This window comes from Lathamus discolor, chromosome 6 (genome assembly GCF_037157495.1).
Source record: "Lathamus discolor isolate bLatDis1 chromosome 6, bLatDis1.hap1, whole genome shotgun sequence".
Classification (NCBI taxonomy): Eukaryota; Metazoa; Chordata; class Aves; order Psittaciformes; family Psittacidae; genus Lathamus; species Lathamus discolor.
Window position 1 is genome coordinate 62,030,174 of NC_088889.1, and position 20,358 is coordinate 62,050,531.

Sequence of the window (20,358 nt, forward strand, 5' to 3'; positions counted from 1 at the left end):
AGTAGTAAAGTTTCTTATCCATTTTCAAATTAGAAGACACAGGACTTAGCTCCTGAATTAATGCAGTTGAGATGTGACATCATGTATATGGTGGTCGAATTGGATGTAGACTATGTAGTGACCAAGAGGAGAACTCTATACCCCAAGCCAGCCTGCAGGTAAGCCCTGCAGAGTTTCAGGGCACAGCACATGGTCACCTATCTGCCTGTCAGCACTTAGCGACTCCACAGGAGAGTCAGCAAGAGGAAAGCCTGCTTATGCAGCACCCACTGCAGTGCAGACTGATGCGTTAGCTTCAGAACATAGAATCATAGAATCGCAGAATGGTTTGGGTTGGAAGGGACCTTAAAGCTCATCCAGTTCCAACCTCCTGCCACAGGCAAGGACACCTTCCACCACACCAGGTTGCTCCAAGCCCCATCCAACCTGGCCTTGAACACTGAGAAGGTTGGGGCAGCCACAGCTTCTCTGGGAAACCTCTGCCAGTGTCTCACCACCCTCACAGGAAAGAATTTTGTATACGGATAGGTGAAAGATCAGTCGCCATTAGTTTAAATTACAGCTCAGTAAGCAAAAGAATTCTTATGCCATTATCAGTGAAGTGCTGGTGTCATTCAGGTCCCATTTGTTGCAGTTGCTGCCTTTTATTGGTTTGAAATGATAAGTATTAAAGGCTTATTTCTGCTCTACTAGCTTTTAACTAGTCTTTTCAGTCTGTGTTAATATCGGACAACATTATCATAGAATGGTTTAGGTTGAAAGAAGCCTTAAAGATTATGTAGTTCCAACTGGCTAGTTCAAAGAAGTCCAGGTTTAAGTGCTAAGAAATAGTAATGAAATCATAAAGCTTTGATTTATTTGGAGAATGCCTTGGCCACACATGTAATGGCAACAAAAAGCAATCAAAAATCAGTTTATTCCTCTGATTGTTTTGGGTGGCTTAAAACTCAGAAAAGATGAAGTATATCACAGACACTCAGAGAAGCCTCTAGTAGTGCTTCAAAACAGAAGACCAGGATAGTAAAACCTAAGAAACTTGAATATAAATTATATCCCTCTTTCTTCCACTAAAGCTCTACCTCATCACAATTTAAATTACCGTGCTTAACTTACCAGGGCACCAAAAGGGTAAATGTCAAGATAAATGTTTTTCAATTTTCTTCCCTGTATTATTAACACCACCATGGACTGTTAAAATTATAGGGGTCTTTAAAACATAATTGGTTTTTCATTATTTATCTGCTGCTACCACTGTTCACTTCCTTGAGTGCAAGTAGTAAATCCACAGAGGGGTGTTTCATATCTGTGTAAAGGTATCTTAGAAGCTTTGCCTCTGGCCTTTTAGAAATCGTACCAATGCAGCTGTGTTTGTTTGTGCATCTCTAATTTCAGGACTTGAGCCAGCCTCTCAAAGAAGCTTCCTGTTGTCAGCCTGTATTTTACTGTCATCTGCAGAGTTTTGTGGAATATCTGATATTAGTGACTGGGCTGTGTGAGGCAACAAAGGCTGTGGACTATTCATCTGCTCTGTCATGGCAATTTCTATCTCAAATTATTCAGAGGCAAGAGGTGTCATTCAGTGTCTTGAACATGTCGTGACCGCCCAGTTGTGTTTACAGCCTCTGTGCCCACGTGTGTGTTTGCACACAGAGGGAATAGGGCTCTGATGAGGACTCCTATGACTGTGTCAGTACTAACCAAGTGGGCCTGAGGTGGCCATCACCCTCACAGACATATAGTCGTTTTCTAAAGGGAGAATAACACAGTTTCTTTACTTGATATCTATCACAAACTAAGAGAACATAGTTTGCTGTAAGAGCTGCTTAATTTTATGCTTCAATTTCTATTCATAGAATTACAGAATTGCAGAATAGTTTGGGTTGGACCCCAAAGTTGTTCTCCTCAGGACTGTTTTCAATCCATTCTCCACCCAGCCTGTAGTTGTGCTTGAGATTGCTCTGACCCAGGTGCAGGACCTTGCACTTGGCCTTGTTGAACTCCATGAGGTTTGCACAGTCCCATGTCTCCAGCCTGTCCAGGTCCCTCTGGATTGCATCCCATCCCTCCAGCATGTTGACTGTATCACACAACTTAGTGCTGTTGGCAAACTTGCTGAGGGTGTGCTCAATCCCAGTGTTAGATGTTAAATAGTACTGGTCCCAATACCAACCCGTGAGTAATACCACTCATCACTGGTCTCCACCCAGACATCAAGCTGTTGACCAGAACTCTCTGAGTACAACCATCCAGCCAACTCCTTATCCACCAAGTGGTCCATCCATCAAATCCATGCCTCTCCAATTTAGAGAGAAGTGACAGTGTCAAATGCTTTGCATAAGTCCAGATATATGATGCCAGGCACTCTTCCCTTATCCACCAATGCTGTGGCCCCATCATAAAAGCCCACCAAATTTGTCAGGCATGATTTGCTGTTAATAAAACCATGTTGGCTGTCACCAGTCACCTTTCTGTTTTCTATGTGCCTTAGCATAGATTCCAGGAGGACCTGCTCCATGATCTTGCCAGGCAAGTGTCTTAGAAACTTCATCTGACATTTCCCTCAGGACCCACAGATGCATCTCGTCAGGTCCTATGGACTTGTGCACCTTCAGGTTCCTTGGCTGATCTCTAACCTGATCTTGTACAGTGGATGGTTCTTCATTCTCCCAGTCCCTGCCTTTGCCTTCTGTGTCTTGGGTGGTGTGGCTGGAGCACTTGCCATTGAAGACTGGGGAAAAAAAGTCATTGAGTACCTCAGCCTTCTCTATGTCCTGGGTGACCAGGTCTCCAGTTTTGCTCACTGGGGAGGTACAGTTTCTCTCATCTTACTTTGCTGTCATATGTCTCTGAAGAAACCCTTCTTGTTACTTTCTATGTCACTAGCCAAGGCCCTGCACTCCTAGGCCATATCCCTATAACCTCCGCAGGATGTGTATCCCTCCCTCCACTGCCTATGCTTTTCAGTTTTGTGTTTGATATGATAGCCACAGTTTCTTCTTCCTGAACCCATGAGGCTCAGGAGAACCATACTTTCACAAAGAAAGCCCAAAGCCAGATTTGGCCAAAACTTAAATATTTAATTTCACTTTAGCCTCTGACAGCCTTTGATGTCATGTTTCTGTCCTACTTGAGTCAACATAAGTTTCCTCCTGGTGAAGAAATGGAACAGACTGGGAGCAACTAGCTACACCAAGGTGAAAGCAAAGGTTTATTTTCAGAGCTGTGAGAACCCTGAGTCTGTAATGGCAAGGAGTATGGAGTAATAAGCATGGGAGAGGTGCTGTTTGGAGCTGAAAACAAAACAAAAACATTTTCCATGTGTCCTTTCACATTTTATGGCTATGTTGATTTATGGTCTTTTTCTCTCAGTAAACTGCAGAACAGATCTTGCAAAAACCCCACTCTCTTAGGACATGCTGTATTTAATCCTGCACCCTAGACGCATAGTTTGATGTTTTCTCTGAATCTTTTGCCATGCTGAGAAGAGCACCTAAGCATTGGTAGGCTTGTTGTTTTGTTTCCTACTGACCGGTACTTCCGGCAAACAATCTGATTTCATTCTATGTAGCCACAATGATACCATTGTACAATGTCACAGATTCAGTGTCATCTGATGCATGGTTCCTCGCAGTACCAGAGGCTGAATTGAAGGGCTACTGAGGAGTGTCATAGCCTTAAAAAAATTATGTGTCTGAATCTAGAATTTGTTTCATTTTGCCTTGGTTTTTTGATAGCTGTTGTTTAAACTTTGCTCCCCAGTATTTTTTGATTAAAAATATCTTCTTCTGACATGGTTAAAAAATTACCTTAGTTGAAGGGTAAAGCCAGTGACCACAGGTCTGTCATCAGCCTTAGGAAGTCACTCATTGTCTTAACAGCTCCTGATGTTGCCCTGTCAGTGGAGTACTTGGTTGCTTTTCCACAGGCTGTGTATCCTCACTGCAACAGATTATATTGTCAGAAGAGTCACTACCTGGGGCTTGTCAATCTACAGTGATGTAACATGCAGCTTCATTATGCAGTGACACAAATACCATTCAGCCAAAGCGCTACTTCCAAGGAAAATTGCTTCCACCAGTAAAAATAGTGTTTAAATCAACACAAACACTGATTTTGGTAGTAAGGCAGCTTCATGTCAGTAACAAATCTGAATCAGCATGTCTTGAAATGAAATGATGAATTCTCATCTCACCCCCACTATGGAGACAGGCTGAGAGAGCTGGGCTTGTTCAGCCTGGAGAAAAGAAGGCTCCAAGGAGAACTTAGAGCAGCTTCCAGTGCCTAAAGGGGATGATGAGAAAGCTGGAGAGGGGCTTTTGACAAGGGCCTGTATTGACAGGACAAGGGGGAATGGCTTTAAATTGACAGAGGGGAGATTTAGATGAGATCTTAGATGAAGTTTTTCCCCCCTGTGAGGATGGTGAGGTCCTGGCACAGACTGCTCAGAGAAGCTGTGGTTGCCCCATCCCTGGCAGTGTTCAAGGCCAGGTTGGATGGGACTTTGAGCAACCTGGTCTAGTGGAAGGTGGCAGGGGGTTGAAACTGGTCCCTTCCAACCCAAACCCTTCTGTGATTCTCTGATAAGTAAATGTTAAACAGTGTTTGGAGAAAGTTTCAGTGTTTCAACTCAGTACTGAAAAATATGCTGCACTTTAAACAGATGACACTAGATTTTTTTTTTTTTCCTTAAGCAGAAGCAAACAGGAAGCATAACTCTTCCAGTATCACCACTGAGTCAGATTTGGTTCAACTAGGAAAGAAAATCTGTAGTAAAAAACCCATTAAAATCCCCTTTCCTTCCTGGAACAGGAAATGTAAAAATAGGAATAGGCTACTTCCAAATCCTGCTAAAAGAGGTAGAAATGTCTCATTTCTTTGGGAAAAAAAAAAAAAAAAAAAAAGAAAAAGAAAAAGGCTGTACCTTGGTTTTGAAAAGGCGAGTGTAATGACCTAACCAATTTCAGATATGAATATGCAGCATCTTAAAAAGGCACTTTCTGAAGTGACATTGAAAACACTAAAGCACACAGAGATTCTAGCTACCTTGGTTTTCAAGACTGCTATCAGAACCTCCAAACCAGTGTCAATCAATTCAATCTGTGAACTCTGTAAGAGTACAGGCACTGCAATACTTGCTGACTTCTGACTGTTGGAAGCCAGTGAGCAGTATCAGTACTCCAGTTAGCATTTCCAGTTACAATGGCTGTGATTATAAATGTAATTTAATTTTTCTAAAATCACAGCAATTTATTAACTAAATGTCAGGTGCTTTATCCTCTGGATGTCCACTCCTCGCTGCAGGGGTCCAGGATGGCACAGATTTACCTTCTCTGTGTTGCCCTGGCAGTGAAGCAGCAGGATGTGTTGCAGCTAACCCTGTGCATGTCTTATGCTTGGCTTCTGGATTTAAGGTCCCACCACTTCAAGGTTTCCGCTTTTTTTTGGTTTTATTTTTTCTTCCACCACCTTTTAAAATCAACAGAATCAAAGTAGTGACATTTTTGCCCATTAACCTGCTTGCGTGTTTGGTGTGGCCATTATCCTGAACAGCCGTGGTCACCTCTGGGTACTCGGTGACCTAAGGCCAGTATGTCCTACAGCCACAACACTACCTAGCAAACTCTGAAACTCCGAAAGACTTTAAATAAGTTTGCAGCAGAAGGTGCTGGCACACTGGAGATGAAGGCTGTGTGATGCCATCTCCATGTGAACCCAGTGTGCCAGCAGCCCTTCACCATGTATCTCACATGGTAGCATGGGAACCCCTCTGAGCAGATGTATCAGCCTAAAGCAGACTGTCTCATAGCAAAGTGGTCTAGCTGGGACTTCCAGCAAGTGCTGGGGAAGTCCAAAGCTGGTGGTGATGATGCTACTCTGCTGCTGACCTGTGTCTTGCAGCCATCTGTGGTCCATAACTGGGTGTCAAAGGAGGTGATCCTGCCCCTCGCCAAAGGAGGTGATCCCTGCTCTCATGAGACTTCACCTGAAGTATTGTGTACAGTTCTGGTGTCCTCAACATAAAAAGGACATGGAACTGTTGGGGCAAGTCCAGAGGAGGGCCACGAGGATGATCAGGGAGCTGGAGCACCTCCCGTATGAAGACAGGCTGAGAAAGTTGCAGTTGTTCAGCCTGGAGAGAAGGCTGTGTAGAGACCTCCTGGCAGCTTCTAGTATCTGAAGGGGCCTATAAGGATGCTGGGGAGGGACTCTCTATTACGGACTGTAGTGGTAGGACAAGGGGTAATGCGTCCAAACTTAAACAGGGGAAGTTTAGGTTAGATATAAGGAAGTTCTTTACTGTGAAGCTGGTGTGAGGCAATGGAACAGGTTGCCCAAAGAAGCTGGGAATGCTCCATCCCTGGATGTGTTCAAGGCCAGGTTGGACGGAGCCTTGGGTGACATGGTTTAGTGTGAGATGTCCCTGCCCATGGCAGGAGGGTTGGAACTGAATGATCTTAAGGTCCTTTCCAACCCTGACTATTCTATGATTCTATGATTTATTGAGCTCCTAATTCACAAACACTAGTATTACATAAAATGGTCTGGAGAGTCACTTACAAAAGGTTGAGAATTTATTTTGTTTTGGCTCAGGTTTAGGCTCGGATGTTGATCCTTAGTTAGAAACTTTCCATTACAACTCTCTTTTGGTCAACTTGAAGCCACAGATTGAAAAACGGATGCTTTAATTTTCCACATGTTAAAGAGAACTTTCATGTTCAGAAGACTTGGTAATCCAAATGATTTGAGGTAAGCCTCAAAGACTGTTCAGTTCAAACTCCAGGTGTCTTGAAGTGGAAACCTCAGAGTTGAAATCTCCTTCTGATGGAGGCATAATAATCACTGTGTTTGGACAACCATTCACATTTCTCAACATAAGGAGGCAGGAGAGGAGTTCTGAATTTTTCAAGTCTGATGCATGACCAGCAACTTGACTAAAGAAGCAGTCGTACTGAGGGGGACTCGAACAGGTGTACCTGTATCAAAATGCTGAGGCCAGCTCTCCTCCCATCTAGAGCAGGAACATTTCTTGCAGAATACTTTCTTGGTTGCATCCAGCAATCTCCACTCACCTTCTTCTGCAGATACAATGTACATGATTAAATGGAACTGAATCATCACCCACAGATTAGGGCACAGGATACAGAAGGATTTTATTACAATTTGGGTTTCCTGGAGGGAAGTCCAGCTAAAGAGGAGGCTTGCATTCTCCCCAGTCTATTGTTCAGTCAGACTTGGACTGTGGCCTTTTCTGTTTGTTTATTCAGACAGCCCATCTCCTTGCATACCAATATGTGTACAGTAAACACTGGAAGCTCATTCTAGTGATAATAATGCATTGCAGCAAAAAGAATCCACATCTTGCCAAGTCAGCTGCTCATCTTGGTTCTTTCTGCCCTCTTCTCTGCTTCCAGGCCTGTGCAAAAAAGGTAGGTGCAGGCAGTCTGCATCCTGTGTATACAGACTGTCATTCCTCTGAGCACTGCTGCATCCTGCAACTTCCATCAGGTGAAAAAAATACCTTTATGTCAGCAAAATGCCTTTTTCAAAGGTAATGGAGGTGACAGAAGATTTCATGGCTTAAACTTACATTTTTGTAACAGAGGAAGTTGGTTGGTTGTTGGTTTGGTTTGATTGGGGGTTTTTTGTTGTTTAATTTTATGACTATTGTGTGTAGAGAAGGGGGCAATATGGAATCAGATAATGGCTAATTAGAATTGACTTCACAGTTTAGTCTCTGGCTATGTATTTGGCATCAACATAGTTTAACTTGTTTTTTCCCAGATATTCCTCTGCCTTCTCCCAGGAATATGTGACATTCTTGTGCTATGGAGTTTTCCCCATCAAGACATCTGCCCTTCACAGACTTTGGAAAACACAGATGTGAAAATAAATTCCTCCACATCTGTAATTGTAGAGAAGTAGTGATTGAAGTGCAGGGAGCACCTCTTGCCAACTTTAACTTAGCTAATACAGGTAAAAATAGTGGTGGTGGTGTCTGAGGAAGTCACCTTTCCATATGCTTTTCTTGTTCCTGTGGTCCATACAAGGCATCTACTGTTGGAGGCAGAAAAAGGGCTCAAGCTGTCCATATGTTACATTGACTGGTAACCGAGTGCAAGCTGGCTGGAGTCACTGCTAGCCTGCCTGAGCTGAGACTTATGCAATCGGATAGGTTCCCTATTTCCAGCTGGCTGTAACAATTGTACAATTAGACTAAGCAAGCAACTCACAGTGGTAGAACTACTAATTTGCAAAGGGGTTGATCATTTATGGTGAAAATGATCATTATGAAGATGCTCTGAGGGCTGGAGCCCCTCTCCTATAGAGAAAGGCTGAAAGATAGGGGCTTGTTCAGCATGAAGAAGAAAAGGTTCCAAGGAGAACTTGGAGCAGCTTCCAGTGCATAAAGGGAAAGACAAGAAATTTGGAGAGGGGCTTTTGACAAGGGCCTGTAGTGATAGGACAAGGTGGAATGGCTTTAAGATGACAAAGAGCATTTAGATTAGATATTAGGAAGAAGTTCTTCCTCATCTACCACTCCATCTCTACTCTCACCCTGTGAAGGTGGTGAGGCCCTGGCACAGGTTGCCCAGAGAAGCTGTGGCTGCCCCATCCCTGGCAGTGTTCAAGGCCAGGTTGGATGGGGCTTGGAGCAACCCAGTCTAGTGGAAGGTGTCCCTGCCCATGGCAGGGGGTTGGAACTGGATGAGCTTTAAAGTCCCTTCCAATCCAAACTAGTCTGTGATTCTGTGATTCTATAAAAACGTATCCGCCAGACAACATGTAGCTGCACTTGCTTTTGCCTCTCACTTCCAGAATCCTCTGTCTATGCCTGAAAATCACTTCTCCCTCGCTGAGCAACCCTATGCACTAGGTGCAGCCTGATACAGTCTCTTCATAAGGCACGTTTCCCAGCTGCAGGTGAACACAGTTTGCATACATGTGCCTCATTTGGTAGACTTCCTGGCCCACGATGCAATATAGTGCTAGCCCATGCATTGTTTTACTGAGGTCTCATTAAAGCATTTTTTTTCCACAGTTCAGGACTATGCCTTTTCTTAGCCATGACCCAGCAGATGAACTTCTTGTTGCAGAGAGAGGATGTGAAAGAGGATGCCTGCCCAGGGAAGGACATGGTATGCCTGGATCTGGTGAGTAATAATCCAGGGTAAATTACAGTTTACTTGGAATGTTTTTGCCATTATGATTTCAAATGTTTGATCAAGGTGTGAAAATGGTGGGGAAAGGGAGGAGGGAAACAGGGAAGGAAGGAAAAGAGGAAGGCTGGGCCTTCAAGAAATCTGCGGGAGGGCTTTTGACAGGGGATGTAGTGACAGGGCAAGGGAAAATGGCTTTAACCTGTCAGAGGGGAGATTGAGATGAGATCTTAGGCAGACGTTCTTCCCTGTGAGGGTGGTGAGGCGCTGGCACAGGTTGCCCAGAGAAGCTGTGGCTGCCCTGTCCCTGGCAGTGTTCAAGCCTGGGTTGGACAGGAGTTTGAGCAGCCTGATCTAGTGGAAGGTGTTCCTGCCTGTGGCAGGGGCTTGGAACTGGATGAGCTTTCAGGTCCCTTCCAACCCAAGCTATTCAGTGATTCTATGATGTGTTGAATTTTTTTGGTTGCAAAGCCTGTGTTGGCCCTGTGTCTGTTCTAGTGAGCTGGCACTACACACACAGTCTCAGGTCTCCTTTATGAATGGCTGAAATTCCAGTCTTGTTTGGCAGAAGGGTAAGTTCCACATGAACAGTCTCTATGGAGAGGTTTTGAAAATAAATCAAAAACCTGAGAGACTGAGAAAAAATGTGAGAACTGGAGATGCATGAGCCCAATTTGCCCAGCACAGTCAGGATATGACTCTCTTCCACACAAATGCAGAGCCCTAGACACAGATTCCACAGCTAGTGTTCAAACACCACATTAGCTATCTGGAGGAGAGCATGTCTGTATGCACAGCCACTTGACCACCGTACAGTATTGCTCATAAGCAAAATGAACACATTTTTATGGGATTCTTCAGTTAACATACATTTATACTGGCAATCACAAGCTGAATTCCACTAATGCATAAACCCTACTGACTTGCTGTGACTCCTCCTATGCAGAAGGTTGATACAGTTTTCACTATCATTTAAGCAGCACTTTTAGCATCTTATATCCTTCCTCATGCATTATGGTGCCTTTGTGGTACAAAGGCTGTATCTGATAACAATAGATAATTTGGGATTAGAGGCATCTGATAACATGGAGGAATATTCTGTGAAGCTGTCTCACTTTATGATCCACATAACTACCACAAGCTGTGCTTATTCCACGTATTTGCATCTTGCTCTTTATATTCAAATGCAGTCCACCTTTCAAATGCCCACATTTGTCCACCAAGCCTTCTCAGCCTCTCTAGTTTATTCCAACAGTATGACATCACTGTATACATCACTTCTATGCCAGAAATCACTGACATTCCTATGCCAGATAAGAGCATCTATTCAAGATGTTTAACTGGTCAAGAAAGAGGGGTATAGTTACAGAGTTATAACTCACTAATTCTGCCTGTCCCTTTCTCTGTGTAGGTAAAGTCTGAATGGATGAAGTTTTTCTTCTTTCCCCTATTATCCCCCAGCCTTCTTCTCCACAGCACAACCTCATTCTTGGACAGACAAAATAAGATTTCTTAGCCACTAAAGGCATCTTCCAGTTTGGCTCAACCTCAGGAGTGATGCATCTGGAAGAAATGACCTGTCGTTTACAGTAGAAGTCAAGAACAGATGACTAAAGGAAGCACCGAGCTCTAAACCCATAAGTGCAGACTATGACACCCAGCTGCCTTCTGTTGTTCCTCCCCTCCCCAAGGAAGGCAGGGTCACCTCTGGGAGGTGAGGCCAAGTTGGCAGCAACTGCGTCAAATAGTTTCGTACAGCATGTGCCACTTGACAACAAATGAGAAGCCTGCTCTGAAGGGAAAAAGCATGTTTGCTCATCATCCCACCAACTGTGGGATGGCTGGGAGGGTTCGGGTCTTTCCCACTTTCTTTCTGCATGTAAGCATAGACAGAGCCACTGTGATTGCTTCTGTGGTGACACATGATTTCTTCTTGGCCCCTGACTAAACTGCTTTTTGTGTCAGTCTGCTCAGGAGGTGAACATGTCCTTCTGCTGCACCCACACAGATTCATTGCCTTCATCTTGCTTGGAGAGCTACAACAAAGTGAGGATACTGATTGCACTTAGGTGTTTTAAGGAGAAAAGCCTATTTTTTCTCACTGAGGAAGCTGTACCTCCAGGTAGATCTTTCATCATGTAGGAATGCTTTCCCCGTGTAGGAATGCTTCTATCCCACAAAGCAAGTGAGGTGTAAGAAGTGAATATCAAAACAGGGCCTACAAGAAATCTGGAGAGGGACTTTTCACAGGGGCATGCGGGGACAGGACAAGGGGGAATGGCTTTAACCTGACAGAGGGGAGACTAAGATGAGATCTTAGGCAGCAGTTCTTCCCTGTGAGGGTGGTGAGGCCCTGGCACAGGTTGCCCAGAGAAGCTGTGGCTGCCCCATCCCTGGCAGTGTTCAAGACCAGGTTGGATGGGTCTTGGAGCAACCTGGTCTAATGAAAAGAGTCTCTGCCTGTGGCAGGAGGGGTTGGAACTAGATGGGCTTTAAGGTCACTTCCAAACCAAACCAGTCTGTGATTGTATGAAATAAACGACATACTAAAAATCAGTAGACGAATCACAGAAAGTTGGGGATGAATAAAGGAAGGCACCTTAGAAATCTGTGATTAGAACAGTGTGATTTGTCATCCATTCACCAATAAGAGTCATCTAGTATCGTGTGATTCACTTGTTTTGCGGTAAGAAAGAGGTCTTGTACCATGTGCATACTCTCTTGGGTTTGCAACTTTGCAAGACAGCTTAACCCAAAGCTGTTGCCAGTAAATAGCTAATACATGAAATACCAGACCTCTGCAGCTGGTAACTGAGCGATTTTTCACCTTGCCAAAATTACTTGCTACAGTGACGTCTTTACTGGCACAGCATACAGATCCTAAATGACCTGAAAGTGAACACCAACAGTGCTGCTTTGGTGGCTTTCCTCACACTAAGGGCACACACAGGGATTTTCTCGGGCTCTTCAGCTGGTATGACTGTGTAACTCACACAAAAATTGGTCCAAGTACTTTTTTCTGATGCCATCCACAGGACAGTCAGGTCAAGCTCCCTTGAGGAGCAAGAGAGGTGTCATTTTTGTAACATAGTTCATTTTCCATCACAGAATGATAATTAGACCAGGTTGCTCAAAGCCCCATCTGCACTTCCTGGCCTTCAACACTTCCAGAGATGGGGCAGCCACAGCTTCTCTGAGCAACTGGTGCCAGTGTCTCACCACCCTCACAGGGAAGATTTCTTCCTGATATCCGGTTGATATGCTGGAGGGAAGGGATGCCATCCAGAGGGACCTGGACACGCTTGTAAGGTGGGCTGATGCCAACCTTATGAAGTTCAACCACGACAAGTGCAAGGTCCCACACCTGGGTCAGAGCAATCCCAGGCATGGCTATTGGGCAAAGAAGAGATTCAGAGCGGCCCTGCAGAGAAGGACTTTGGGGTGCTGGTCGATGAGAAAATGAACATGAGCTGGCAGTGTGCGCTCGCAGCCCAGAAAGCCAACCATATCCTGGGCTGACCAGCAGGTTGAAAGAGGTGATCCTGCCCCTCTACTCTGCTCTTGTGAGACCTCACCTGGAGTATTGTGTGCAGTTCTGGTGTCCTCAACATAAAAAGGACATGGAACTGCTGGAACAAGTCCAGAGGAGGGCCATGAGGATGATCAAGGAGCTGGAGCACCTCCCGTATGAAGACAGGCTGAGAAAGTTGGGGCTGTTCAGCCTGGAGAAGAGAAGGCTGCATGGAGACTTCATAGCAGCCTTCCAGTACCTGAAGGGGGCCTATAGGGATGCTGGGGAGGGACTCTTCATCAGGGACTGTAGTGACAGGACAAGGGGTAACGGGTTAAAACTTAAACAGGGGAAGTTTAGATTGGATATAAGGAGAAAATTCTTTCCTGTTAGGGTGGTGGGGCACTGGAATCGGTTGCCCAGGGAGGTTGTGAGTGCTCCATCCCTGGCAGTGTTCAAGGCCAGGTTGGATGAAGCTTTGTGTGGGATGGTTTAGTGTGAGGTGTCCCTGCCTGTGGCAGGGGTGTTGGAACTAGATGATCTTGAGGTCCTTTCCAACCCTAACTATTCTATCTCATCTTTGACCTCCCGTCAGGTCAAAGCCATTCCCCCTTGTTCTGTCCCTAGCTGCCCTTGTCAGAAACCCCTCTCCTTCTTTCTTGTTGGTCCTTTTAGGCACTGGAAGCTGCCCTAAGGTCTCCCTGGAGCCTTCTCTTCTTCAGGCTGAGCAAGCCTGAAGAAGAAAAATAACCAAAGAAGAAAGAGAAGTAACAAAGAAGAGAAATAACCCAAAGAAAAAACCCTCCGTTACCAAGCTGAATGAGGATACAGTGATGAAGCAATTAAGGAGGTAGAAGAAACCATGAAAGGACCATCAGGGAAAACAAAAAGTACAAAACACAGCCATGTGTTTCGAAAATGACTGTGTCAGAGAAGATGGGAACTGCTCTGAGGGTTGACTGAACTGTGATATTTGGAAAATGTGACATACCAATCTGATGCTTAAGGATGAAAACTAGATTGGAGAAGGTTTAGGTCAGATGAACAGAATTCCAAGTAATTAATTTAAATGTTCAGTTTGCTGACCTTGAGGGTGAAAGGCAAGATGGAGTGGACAGAGATGCTGGAGAGTCAAAGTGAGGAGTGTGAAGGAAAGAACAGTCTGTTTTTCTTTCCAGTGTGCTTTTGACATTTATGTTACTGTTTCTAGCAGAGGTCAACAGAAGGAAGACTGGTTGCCACTGCCTTTGCCTAGCTGTGGTTTGTCGTGTGACTATGAAGTATCACACACAAGCATGCTTTAGTTCTTTTCTTCATTTAGATCTTGTCCCCCCATGGGCTAAAGTTTGTCTCCTCCTCAGAGTTTGCCACTGACATGACAAACAGTGGTCTACAGAGGAGGAAGCTTTAGAAACACGGAAATTAGAGACAGAAAATTTCTCTGGAAAAGATCAACTGTGCTTGGTAGGCCAAGGGATAAACGCTGGCGTTGGGCTTATTTGAAGTACGACAAGAAGAAGTCTCCTGGAGCAACTGCTCCACCAGGCAGTGCATTTTACAGCAAAGCCATTTTAACATTCAGCTTTTTGCCTTCTTTCAGCCTAGTTTATCCTTCCTCATAATAATAATGCACTCAGCTCTGCAAACCTAAAGTTTTTCTCCCACAATGCCTACTTTTTGTAGCTGTGTCCTACATGTCATATGTAGCCGTATTTAGCTCTTCCAACTCATATGACAGCATCTCTAAATCACTCCTCATCAATTCTACTTAAAAAACCAAACAACCTTTATGTTTGCTGATGTATTTTTGATGCAAAGATATTCAGGACTGAATGCAGTGTTCCAGCGGGTTTACACTACAATAGCACTAAGAGGCCTTTGTTACAGTTTCTGTTCCTGAACTCTACTATCCCATTGTTTTCTTGTTTCTGTTTTCCCCCCAGTTCTGTCATCTCAAATTACAGGCATGTCTAATATTCTCTCTCCTGCTATTGTAGGTCTCTTTCAGCATTAAGCTTCTGAAAATTCTTCTTTCTGAAAAATAGCTGGGATTTGAGTTATTTTTCAGCAGATGTAGTATAGCTGCATATTTCCCTGTGGAATTACATTTGGTTTCCTGAATATAATTTGTGTCAGTGCTTTGACTTGTAAAATTAATAGAATAATGTACTTTCAATCCCGCTGCTCGGAGGTGCTTCCCTCCCTGCCCTTCTCCTCCAAAAGCCTGAAATCATAACAATGAATATTAAAATATGAGTAAAGTAATGTTTTTAAATTCTCTTCACAGGACTTTTTTAAGCTTCATAGCATCACTGATAATGGAATTTTCTCACTACAGCCACAAGAGAAAGATGAACCGTATTGTTAAATAGTTTGAACAATACCAATGAGGACTGCCACACTTGTCCTTGCTGTCTTAGCTGGGAGCTGAGGTTGCTGCTCCCAACTTGTCCCCAGCCGTCTTCCCCACGCTCTTTGTCGGAATCTGCAAGGTTAACTTCAAATGTAGCTACTAGCTAATCTTTTGCTGTCCAAATCATCCGCATTAGCTGAAGTAAATTGTTTCTTGCTTGGTTGTGTGCCCTGTCTCACATTGGTCAGCTGGAGCAAATAAATGTTTTCCCAGGAGATGGAAAGGGAAAGAGAACTTTGGTGGAGAGGATAAGAATAAACTGAAGGATCTTGACCTCAACATGGTTCAGCTGCAGGCCTCAGCAATTTGGAAATTAGTGCCAGAATGAGGAATGCTCTTCAGAAATTATCGTAGAATCACAGGTTGGTTTGAGTTGGAAGTGACTTTAAAGCTCATCTAGTTCTGACCCCCCCACCCCACCACTCCAGGCAGGGATGCCTTCCACTAGACCAGGTTGCTCCAAGCCCCATCCAACCTGGCCTTGAACACTGCCAGGGATGGGGCAGCCACAGCTTCTCTGGGCAACCTGTGCCAGTGCCTCACCACACTCACAGGGAAGAATTTCTTCCTAAGGTCTAATCTAAATCTTCCCTCTGTCAGGTTAAAGCCATTCCCCTTGTCCTGTCACTACAGGCCCTTGTCAAAAGCTCCTCTCCAGATTTCTTGTCAGCCCCTTTAGGCACTGGAAGCTGCTCTAAGGTCTCCCTCGAGCCTTCTCTTCTCCAGGCTGAATAAGCCCAGCTCTCTCAGCCCGTCTCCATTCAGAGGTGCTCCAGTCCTCAGAACGTGTCCATGGATTCCCCTGGACTCGCTCCAACAGCTCCACATCCCTCTTGTGTTGGGGGCTCCAGACTCCCGCATTGCCCTTCTTATAGATCACACTGTGGGTCTTTTCCCAGAACTCATTTCTGGGAAACACATGATGCTGAAGACCTGACGGATCACACAGCTAAAGCAAAGGCAATATGTTGTGGATGCATCCCATTGAGTGCATCATAAAGCAAACTAATAAAAGGTCACATCTGTTAGTCACAACTCTTGTGGTTTGGCTTCTGTTGAAGCCCAGGCTGTGTGAGAACAGGACATGTGTATGTTCAGGGCTGTCTTGCCGTAGAGCACGCTGCTGAGAGGATGTGTGGTGTTGAGGCAGACTGTCAAAAACAAAATTAAGCCTGTAGCTACTTTTCACATATCCGTTCATTATATAAATGTAGCAACATTGTTGATGTTGTCAACTTGCCTGTTTTTCAGTTCTCTGAGATGATGCTCCAGACTTGAACAAGGCCACAGAAGAGTCCTCTTAAAAGTGCACGGCAGTCCGTGTGCACCATGTATTGGCTTCAGAGCTGACAGCAGATGTCTGTCAGTTATCACTTGTCCGTAAGGCAAGTAGCTTCCTTTGGAAACAATATTCTTCTCTTTTTGCTCTAACAAAAGCTAAATGGGAAAGGGGTGCTATTAAAGGGTATTTTTCAATCTAAACGTAACTCTTTTCAGATCTCTTTCATTGCAACCTTATTCCACTCAGGTAAGTTTTAGGGGCAGGATTTGCCTAACTTTGAAAGCTAGGTGTGTTTTCATAATCTCAGATAGCTAAAGTTAGGTAAAACTAATCCCACCTCAGTATTTTTATCTCTGTCCTTGCTAATATTTCTATTTGTCTTTCTTGTCTGCTCTTGTATAATGTCTCCTCAGTACCTATGCTCCTGCATAAGGTAACTGGGAGCCCTCACTCCCAGTGACAAGGACTCTCCACAGAACCCTCACTTCTTCCTCTTGTGAAAATCAAAGGGAACTTCCCCCTTTCTCCCAGTGCAGTGGCAGGGGTCTGTTCAGCTCTTTCCTCCCTGTTATTCCACAAGTGGGAGTGCAGCCAATCATCAGGATAGTCACATTAAGTCTGTGTTGTAGCAGTGAGGTCCCTAGGTGGTAGTCCTGAAGCTGAAACCACATGGCTATGATGGCTTTCGGCTCTTAGACGCAGAGCTCCACAAGTCTGCATGTGCAAGTGTGTCCCCCACGCCTGAAACGTGTTGTCAAGTTTTAATTCATAACCGTGCGAGTTAAAATTTGGGGAAAGATGCCAACTCGTGTGCTGGTTTGTTGTTGTTGTTTTTATTCTGAGAATTTCTCAGATGGAGGGTGCCATCTGAGCAGGTATGTCAGGTCACCATTCTCATCACCTGCACATTCCATTGCTTGCCCACGGAGAGCAGTTCAACTATGATCAATCACATCCTTGCTTCTGCAGTCAATCTACCCATAGCGGGGGAACCTTCCCAGTTATATCATGAGCCACAAGTTGAGACCACCACTGAAACTACACTTCAGCAACGCTGCCCCTGAAACATTAATAAGTGTTAGCTTGAAAAGTGTGTGCAGAAGGAATGAAAATATTCACTTTCAGTTTTTAGTAGATTAACTGATGAATTAATATTATATGGCTGGATAGGTATCAACTCTCATCATACGCCACATCAGTCTGGGGCTGGAAATGTGCTTTTGTACGTGTTCAGATAGAATCGTAGAATCACAGAATAGTTTGGCTTGGAAGGTATCTTCAAGACCATAGAGTTCCAGTCCCTTCATCATCTTGTCCCCCCGGAGCAGCATCAGCTTTTCTCATTTTAAGATGCAAATTTGTTGTAAAGTTATGACTTTAGTGGGTTGCCAAGCAGCAGCACTACCATTCATCAACTAATTCACAAAAGCCTCTTAAGCAGCTAGAGAAAATGATACTATTTTACACATTTGGTCTGTCTCCTTTAAAGACTTAAGAATCTCAGAGCATTAACTTAATGAGTAGCTCTCCAAAAGCTGGCATTACACTTTGAGGTACACATTCCAGGCAACTGCTCACTGATTGCAACTAATTGCAGCTTTTTCATTTCCTTGTGGACCCCAATTACACGTGTTGGTTTTTTTTTCTTTCAGCAGTTTCCTGCCTGATACTGCTGTAAACTCTGACGGCCCAACAGAGCAAATTGCAGGGGGCTGTGGCTGCCAGAGGAACCTTGAACTGTGAGATCAAAATAAAAGAAGCCCTGTCTTTCCAACGGCACATCCACTTCCCCATGCTGCACATTTTATTGGCCATAACAACACGTTTCTTTATCTGTGACTCAGTCAGAAGGCAAATTTCGTGCCCCAAGACAGGCCTGTGAGGAGCTGTTGGCAGGTGCAGCATTTCAGAGCAGCTTCCAGTGCCTTTAGGCTGACAAGAAATTTGGAGAGGGGCTTTTGACCAGGGCCTGTAGTGACAGGGCAAGGGGGAATGGCTTTAACCTGACAGAGGGGAGACTGAGATGAGATCTTAGGCAGAAGTTCTTCCCTGTGAGGGTGGTGAGGCGCTGGCAGAGGTTGCCCAGAGAAGCTGTGGCTGCCCCATCCCTGGCAGTGTTCAAGGCCAGGCTGGATGGGGCTTGGAGCAAACTGGTCTAGTGGAAGGTGCCCTGTCCATGACAGGAGGTTGGAACTGTATGAGCTTTAGGGTCTCTTCCAACCCAAACCATTCTGCGATTCTATGATTCTGAGACCTCGCGGCCGACTCGGCGAGACCCTGCACCGGTGCTGTGGAGATGCCCCACGGGGCCCGGGCTGGCTGCCCTGCCCCGGGAAGGGCCTCGGATCTCTTCTGTCTTTTCCCTTCCTTTTCTTTCCTTTATCCTTTCTCCCGCTAAAGGTCAGAAGAATTTACACTTCTGACCCTACCGGGACGGGCTTCCCGCACTCCTCAGCGCGGGGGGATGCAGCCCCCTGGGGTCGGCCCCGCTCCGCCCGGCCCGGCTGGGCTCAACCCGGCCCGGCCGCCTTTTGTCTGCGCTGGGAGGAGCCAGTAAGAGGCAGATTGTAAAAATAAAGGCTGGCCGGCGGCCAGGAAGTGTACAGTCCTGGCCGGCTGGTGGCAATTTCGCCAGACCGCTGCGAGAAGAGGCAGCGGGTCCGCTGGTCGGTCCGTCGGTCGGTAGCGGAGCGGCCCCTCCTCGCCCCTCACCGCCTGGCGCGGTGGGGCGCGGCCTGCCGCCTGCCTCCTCTCCGAGGGGGCTGCGCTGCAGCGGCTTGGCAGCGGTGCTGACACCAGGAGGGAGCCGTTGGCCATGCGAAGGGGGAGCTTACCCGGTGGTGTCCTGCGGCAAGGAGCGGGCTGAGGCGGTCCCCCGAGCCGGCCGTGCCTCTGGAGCAAAGCGCGGGCATAAAACTGGGTAAGTTCTCCTTTTAAAAATATAAAAACCAGACCCTCCGGCTCCGTAGAGCTGCCGAGTGAGTCATTTCCAAACGAAATGTCTTGATCTAACCCTTTTCCCCGCCCAGAAGGCACAATAGTTCTGAAACCGGGGGTGAAGGGAAAGAGGTTTTTCGTCTTCCCTCTTTATCTAAATAAATTGACCTAGCACGTAGCTGCTGCGAGAGGATTCAAAAGCTGTGAGCAGCAGGCCGCCTGCCTAGTAAAGTGAAGGGTAGCCCCATCCCGTTCTCTCTTGCCTCTGGCCTCTCCCCCGTGATGATGCTAGCCTTGTCTCCCTGACTCTCGCTCAGAGCCTCTCTGCCGCAGGAATGTTCACAGTCCTTTTCCTTTTCGGAGCCGTAACCTACTTTTCAGTTCCTTCAGCTGCCAAACCCATCCCTTGCCACCTTCTTCTCTGTGGGACATCAGCCACAGCCACGTCTTGCCACTCAGCACAGGTCCTGGCTGTCCTTGCTCAAAAGAAAAGCCCAGAGCACAGCTGTATTTTTTTCACCCCTGTGTTTTCCAGCCATATGACAGTTTGTTTGTGGAAGTGGGCTATCTCAACCGGAGGGATTTTTTTTTGTTTGTCAGCAACAAGTGCTGAGCTTCTTATAGGTGATGCCGCAATTCTGTGGTGTGAAGGGTTTCAGTTATGCAGAACTCATTGCTACCTGGATCAGTTATCAGGAGCTGCTTACATCATGTGTATCATGGTATATGTGCATGCATGTTTAATGTATATACCCAAGATCTTATGTCGCAATGAGGCAACATGCACAAGACACAGAAGCTGGTGTGTAGTGTTTTCTAGCCCAGATTGCCACAGTTGAGCTGTGCTGTAGTCCCTAATGGTATCATCAGCAGAGACAAGATGCTGTGCTCTCAGGATAAACTGTCTTTTCTGAAACTAGGAAATCACCTACCTAGGGTTAAAATTCTGTCCTGTAAAGCCTTGAAGAACTTTGTTACCATTTAGCATTTTGTTAGTGGGTGGTGAGGCACTGGCACAGGTTTCCCAAAGAAGGTGTGGCTGCCCCATGAACAGTTG

At 45.6% G+C, this 20,358-nt stretch overlaps 1 protein-coding gene across 1 annotated transcript in view; it reads left to right on the forward strand.

The window, feature by feature from the left end:
• Nucleotides 1–18,942: 18,942 nt before the first annotated feature.
• PRR5L (proline rich 5 like) overlaps nt 18,943–20,358 on the forward strand; it is a 45,132-nt gene continuing 43,716 nt past the window's right edge. The window contains exon 1 of the mRNA XM_065683189.1: nt 18,943–19,284. The gene's annotated coding sequence lies outside the window, so the exon portion shown is untranslated. The remainder of the gene's footprint in view (nt 19,285–20,358) is intronic.